Here is a 7,841-nt window from a genome sequence, read left to right as displayed (position 1 = left end):
GAACAGAGCTTCGAGATGTTGAGGAAAGGCAGATGACTCCTTGTTTAACCACCTGGTTGATCTAAAGAGTACTAGTGGAATCAACATTACTGGGAAGTCAAACACATGATTGAAAGCATACATTTAGTTACAAATTAATTTTGTGTGTTTGTGTGTGTGTGTGTATGTGTGTGTTTGGGGGTACAGAGTCTTGCTCTATTGTCCAGACTGTAGCACAGTGGTGTGATCTCGGCTCACTGCAATCTCCACCTCCCAGGTTCAAGCAATTCTCCTTGCCTCAGCCGCCCAAGTAGCTGGGACCACATATGCGTGCCACCATGCGGGACTAATTTTTTTTGTATTTAGTAGAGATGGGGTTTCACCGTGTTGACCAGGCTGGTCTTGAACTCCTGACCTCAAGTGATCCACCAGCCTCAGCCTCCCAAAGTGCTAGGATTACAAGTGTGAGCCACCACCCCGGCCTATATTGAGTGAATTTGAAAGTACCATTTAGATATCAAAGTGGGAATGGCCATCACTCCAGTAGCCTTTTCAAAAGCAAAATGACGGCAATGAACCTTGATGTGGTTGTCATCTGTCAGTATCTGTGTCAATGTCCACATATGGTACAGTCAGTCCCTAATTCTCACTTAACAGTAAAAGAATTATGATCAGTAAAAGTAAAGTTCTGCCCTCTATTATAATATATATAAATACTAAAGGGCATCAAAAAGTTTCGTATGTATTTTACACGAAAAAACACAAAGAACGTTCACTGAGCCATAGTGGTCTTCCATGGTTCCATTCTTCTGGAGAGAATAGGAGGAAAAAGAAAACCTGGCAAGGCTGTTACAAACAGGAAGCCAACTATGCTCTCTGTTAATCTCCATTCTCCTTTTAAACTCTTTTCTTTTTTTTATTTAAAGATTTATTTCCAGTCATGGCCAGGCATGTTGGCTCATGCCTATAATCCCAGCACTTTGGGAGGCAGAGGCGGGTGGATCATGAGGTCAGGAGATCAAGACCATCCTGGTCAACATGGTGAAACCCCGTCTCTACTAAAAATACAAAAATTAGCTGGGCATGGTGGCACACGCCTGTAATCCCAGCTACTCGGGAGGCTGAGGCAGGAGAATTGCTTGAACCCAGGAGGCAGAGGTTGCGGTAAGCTGAGATTGTGCCATTGCACTCCAGCCTGGGTAACGAGCGAAACTTCGTCTAAAAAAAAAAAAAAAGATTAATTTCCAGTCATATGCTTGTGTTTTCATAGCCATTAGGATAGGGAATTATAAGAAGAAATAGAAATGGATAAGAAAGAAGGGCAAGGAGTTTTACATGTGGATGAGTTTAATAAATATTAAGAGCAAAACAGATTTTTAGAAGGCATACCTTGCAAATGTGCATAACCCTTTGTGATTCGATTATAAGTAAAATACTTCCTCTACCCTCTTTGTCTTGAGAGCCCCACAATAAGGCTTCAACAATCGTGTGTTTAGTACTCATGAGAGACTTTTAGAAAATGGTCTTTTTATACACACAACAGAGTGTAAAACGGAATCATTAGAGAAAAGTAAGGCAGTCAATATGACCTACAGCTTCCAATTTTCAACTTGATATTTAAAGCTGCTTTTCTTTCAGCAATTATTGATGTGGATGAACTAACTGGCACCATTTTAAGTCATCTGTAGAATTCTTTTTTTAAACACTTAAGAGAAAACAAAAACAAGCTGTAATTCAAAACTTATAAAACTTTAAAAGAACTCATCCCCATAAACACTACAATGTCTATTTTCTGCAAATACAAACTTTAAATTTAGATTTTATTTTGGTGACTAAATTGTGCATTAGAATTTATTTACAAACTCTCATTTTGCAGATACAGACCAAAGGCCAAAGATGTTAAACGACTTGCCCGTGGCATTCAGCTAATTAGCATTGAATCAGAGATTCTTGAGTCCCAGATTCTTTAGATAGATCAAATCAAAGCTAAAGAAAATACATTATTGTCAAGCTAAAGCAGATCCTCAGTTCTTCATATATCACACTTTCAATAAAAGAGAAGTGAAACAAGAATGAGTTTAGAGTTTTTCCATGGACTTAAAAATGTTTTCTTATGTAAAAGTTACTTCCAGTTAGATTACCAAACTGAAATGAACTTGCAGTGTTTTTGAGGTTCACACAAGTTCATTATTTTGACCAGAAATCATGTGACTGCTATTTCAAGCTTTGGCAGAAGCTACTAGAAAAAAGTCCCTCAATGATCAGAAACGACCCTTCTCTATTCCCTCCACCAGAGCTTGAAATAGTGGGAATATTAAGGAATTAACACTTGGCTTAGTATTCTTATGACTTCTCTGGGCTGGCCTTTACCACTAGGTACTGCATATCTTAAAAGTCAGCCCTCTTAAGATTTTCTAGTCCAGTGGGTTAGGAATGTTCAGAGGGCTTGTGGCTAAGCACTCGTGCTAATTTCTTCCTTTGCCCACATTTTATAGACTGGAAAACCCCTCTGATTTTTTGATTTACGAATTTGGAAAAAAGTTGTATTTTTAGATTTAACAAGATATTATTCAACACATGAATGGCATACTTTGCATGCTTACCTACAAAGAAGACTAATGTTAACAGCAGTAGAATAAGATATAATTATTTCATATTAAAAATTGCATTTATTAAAACTTTTGTGTGCCATTTCTGTAGAGATGAGAACCAGGCATTTATTTCCTTCAAATTTCTCATTAATGACTGAGCTTATATGTTAAAGCACAACACCAAGAGTACAATTATAGGCTGCATTTTTGGAAGCCTTCCCATGCTCTTTCTGAAATTCCAGGGACTGGAAAATTAGGGCCATTTTAAAGTTTTTAAATATAAAAAACAAATCCCGAAATAACGAAATTACAAAAGGCAAACTACCATCAGCTGAATGGCCACTAAATTGGCTAGGACTTATTTCTCTGCTTGTATTGATTGGTTGAGCATGGCACCCCCTAATATTAGACTGAGCTTAACTTGTGGCGAGAGGCTATTGCTCTGTTGGATGAAGTTGCTGTCACAGCACACCTGTGACTTTAGAGTTGTCTGACCAATTTAGTTGAAAGGGTTAGAGTATGGTAACTGTGAACTCAAGGTTGTGATCATTTCCTGCTTTTCAATAAGGAAAAAATTGTTTTCCAATCACTAACAGGAGCTCTTTCTCTAGTCATGGATGCCTACTGCTATTAATTAGTAGCAAAAGAAAGTGGTGAGACACAAACCTAGCTTTTCTGCCACAGAATAAACTTAAAGCTCAGAGATCAAAAGTATATCATGTAGCCTCGTGATCAAGTGCATTGGCTTCGGGCTTCATCAGCCTGAGTTAAAATCACAGCTCGGCCTCTTATTATCTGTATAACCTTGTGGAAGCTATTTGACTGTGTGAAGAGGTCAAAAGAAATATTTAACTCATCAGCTTTTTGGGAGATTTTATGTGCCTGGCAAGTAAAATTCAATAAACATTAGCTACCTTTATTAATTATTTCATTGTTATGTACACATGGATGATTTTGCATCTACTGTTTCAGTAAAATGGTCAACATTTATTCTTCTGTTGAGATCATTCTTGAAGCACTTCAGTGTTGACCCATACATGTAATTTGCATTATTCATTGTTTTGCTGAGTCACTGTTTGAAGTGCTCTTCATTTATCTGTTCTCTCCACATTACTTAATAGAATTGATTTTCATCACTGTAAATTCCTTTCATATAGATTGGCTATCAATGCTAAACAAGTGATGAGCACCCTTAAAACAAAACAGAAACAAATCCCTTGTTATTTTGAAATGATTTTAGACTGACAGAAAAAAGTGCAAACTGTGCAGAGTTCTCCAATTTCCCTAATGTGAGCAACTGACATAGCCACTGTACAATTATGAAAAAACAAGACATGAAGATTGATACCATGTTTTTGAACAACAGATCTTATTAGAATTTTACCAGTGTCTCCCCTAATGTCCTTTTTCTTCTCCTGAATTTAATCCAGATTCCTACATGCACTTATTTGTGATACCTCCTTAGTTTCTTGTAATCTGTGACCAGTTTGTCATTTTATCCTCTCGTGATCTTGAGCCCTTTAATGAGAGATGGTAAGTTTGAATTATTGAATAAAATGCCTCTCATGTTTATCTCATGTTTTCTTATGACTAGATCTTTGTTAGGTATTTTTACCAAAAATAACACGAAAGTGACACTGGATCCTTCTCAGGGGGTACATAACCTAGATGTCTTATTACTGGTAATAGCAACTAAAATCACACAAATAGGATGGTATCTGCTGGGCTTATCCACTATAAAATTGCTATTTTATCTTCATAGTTGATCAGAATTTTAGGGAAAATTCATGAGGCTATGGTAATACCCTGTTTCTCATCAAATCTTTGCCTAGTTTTTCTCAGCATTTGTCAGTGGCTCTTGTCTTTAACATTATTACTGTCATGTTCGTCCAAAGGTGATTTAGTACTTTTCTTTTTTTTTTTTTGGTCGAATGGCTCTAATACATACTTTTCTCACTTCTACACTTATTAGTTGAATTTTTTCTATAAGAAAGAATTATCCCTTCTCCTCATTTATTTTTCACTCAATTATGTGTTTATATCAATATGGACTCATGGATATTTATTATATTTTATAAGTGCTAATTCAATAATGTCATCTATTTGCCTCTCAGATTGTTCCCACTTTGGCCATGGGAGCCCTTTCTGGTTAGATCCTCTATTTTTGACAGCTTCCATACTTTTTGGAGCACTTCCTTACTGATACCAGAAAATGGCTCAGGTTTGACTTGTGTTTACCCCCATCCAATGATAGAATCTACCATTTCTCCAAGGATCCCTGACTCCTTTTATCTGAGGATAGTATGTAGAAGCTCAACAACTTTTTCTCTCTTTTTAATATATTCTAATTCCTGAAAAATAAAAAAAAATTATAAAACAAAATTTCTTCTCTCAAAATAAAAATAAATATATATACAATCCCGTAAGAAAATACACATTTACTGCCGGGCGTGGTGGCTCAAGCCTGTAATCCCAGCACTTTGGGAGGCCGAGGCGGGTGGATCACGAGGTCGAGAGATCGAGACCATCCTGGTCAACATGGTGAAACCCCGTCTCTACTAAAAATACAAAAAACTAGCTGGGCGTGGTGGTGCATGCCTGTAATCCCAGCTATTTAGGAGGCTGAGGCAGGAGAATTGCCCGAGCCCAGGAGGCAGAGGTTGCGGTGAGCCGAGATCACGCCATTGCACTCCAGCCTGGGTAACAAGAGTGAAATTCCGTCTAAAAAAAAAAAAAAGAAAATACACATTTAAAAAATATGTATAACCTATGTGATTGACTAGAATAGTGTTGGTGAGAACATTCACTTTGGCTTTAATTAAAAATTAAGGGTGAATATTTTTATACTTTTATCTAGCAACAGGAATCTGATATTTAGTAGTGAAATTAAGCTTTTGTGTTTGATGCATTTTGCTCACCCAAAGTATCGGTGGGCTGTGTTTTGCGCATTCCTATTCTAGACTCTTGCTGTTGGGGCTGATTAGAACTGTTAAGCAAATTGATGAAGTAGCTCCAGTCTTTTTGAAAGGTCCAGTTGTCACTTTGAAATTTTACGGGCTTTTGAATAAAGGTAGAAAATGACCCTCCCACTCTTAAAACTTGAAACTTTTATGTGTATTTCATCTGAGTTGTTTCCCCAGGAAACTAACCCTCAGGCAAGGGACTGAAACTCACCAGATCACCACTTCCAGACCATGAGATCCCAGATCTTTTATCCATCATGATTGCTTCCTTACCCCTCCCTCATTCCTGTGTTCCGGTATGTAGTGACATCCCTTCCCTTATATAAGCCCCAAATTTTAGTGGGTTAAGGATATGGATTTGAGATTTATCTCCTGTTCTCTTGGCCACAGCCCACAAATAAAGTCTTCTTTCCTGGCAATACTTCTTGTCTCAGTGATTGGCATTCTGTGTGGTTAGCAATGGGATCTAGGCTAAACCCCTGGCATTTGGTAACAATTTAATTTCATGCCACTGAGTCATTATATAACCTGAGTAATAGGTGGCATCTTTGTTCTTCTCCTCCTCTTCCTTCTTTCTTCTTTCTTCCTCTTCTTTTCTCCAGTCTCTCAGGATGTAAATCAAGCTCTTTAGTTGGAAGAGTGGTCAGGGTGATAGAGCCCATGGTTTCTCTGCTAGAGCTGCTTTTGCACCTTATTGCTTTTCCTCACACTTCCTATGATCAGGGGGAAAAGTAATTACCTTCCTCCATCTGTCTTGGATATCACCTTGTTTGCCTCAGCTGCACAAAGATTAAATATTTGATCAAAAAGAGTCTGGTTAATTTTCTCAAGTTAAAAGGCATTTTAAGTTTGAGAGGGAAAAAGAGGGATTGGGGGATTAACAGCAACAACAAAAAACCTATTCAACTCTGTAAAATATTTTAAAGAGGTTTATTCTGAGTCAATATGAGTGATCATGCCCAGGGAAAACAGTCTCAAGAGGTCCTGAGAAAGTGTGCCTTAGGCAGTTGGATTCCAGTTTGGTTTTATGAATTTTAAAGGTGCAAGAGTTTATTACAGGCAAATACATAAATCAACACATGGAAAGTCTGTGTTGATTTGGCCTGAGAAGGGAGGATATCTTGAAATGAGGGGCTTACAGGTTATAGGTAAATTCAGAGATTCTTTTTGCAATTGGTTAAAGAAGTAAAGCTCTGTTTAAAACTTGTAATCAGCAGAAAGGAAAGTTTTAGGTTTAAGGTTAGGATGTCATGTAGTAAGGTCAACAACCTGCAGGCATGATTTAACCCTTCCTTGCATGGCCTTGGACCTTGTTTATAAGCCACGGTCTTACTGTCACAAAGAGTCTGTTTGCCAGCCTTATGTTCTCTATTTTAATACTAATTCTACTCAGTTGTGTCTAAACTCTAAAAGGGACCGCGTGTAACAAGGCGTGTTCAATCTCTCCATGATGGTCAAGAACTCACTTTTTCAGATTTCTCTGGGGTCCTCTTGGTCAAGAGGGGGTCTGTTCAGTCAACTTGCGGGTTTGGGATTTTATTTTTAGTTTAAAGAGGTTGTCAGAAAATCAGGTGACATGTTAGTTGGGTTAGTTGTTTTGTTCCTAAAGCCTCTAAGCCTTTTAAGGCTGGGGTGGGAGGTAGCAGTATACAGATGCTTTTTATCCTCTCTGGATAAATTAGCATAGCTATCTTCCCAGGATATTTGCTTCTCTAGTGCTTCTGTGAAAGAATCCTTATTTCATTGTCCCCCCAGATCCTTCTGCAGTTTCCAGATCTTCATAGCTGCAGACATGGAGTACACAGGCTTTTTTTTACTACTCCAAGTTAGATTTTTACTCTGCCAGGAGGCACACACACAAAAAATCTTTCTCAGTGTCTGTTAATTTTCTTATCAAGGAGTGTGTCCAATCACATAGATGGAGAGGCTGAATGACAAAGAATGGCTGAAGTCCCCACTCCAGGCAATTGCTAGTACTTATTTTTCCCTGTTCTAAATTATATCACAAAGCATCCCACATTGTCTGGATAATAAATTGACAATTATAAGCAGGCTAGAAAAACAAGTTTCTGCTAATTTGTGAAGATAAGGGCAATAAGGCTTGGTGAGTAGCTTCCTTTTTCAAACCTCTCTTGTCCATGTTCCCTTAAAACTCTCAGACAGGAACTACTATCACAGAACACAGGACATGTTGATTTGGAACTGATAATTCAAATTTTTTGATTCCTCATTCTTATCAGTACAACATTTTTGAGCAAGTATAGGAAAAAAGGGATGTTCACTTCCTCTCTGAAGGTCTGAGTCTGCT

Source organism: Saimiri boliviensis, chromosome 3, assembly GCF_048565385.1.
Source record: "Saimiri boliviensis isolate mSaiBol1 chromosome 3, mSaiBol1.pri, whole genome shotgun sequence".
Classification (NCBI taxonomy): Eukaryota; Metazoa; Chordata; class Mammalia; order Primates; family Cebidae; genus Saimiri; species Saimiri boliviensis.
Note: the sequence above shows the minus strand (reverse complement) of the source record.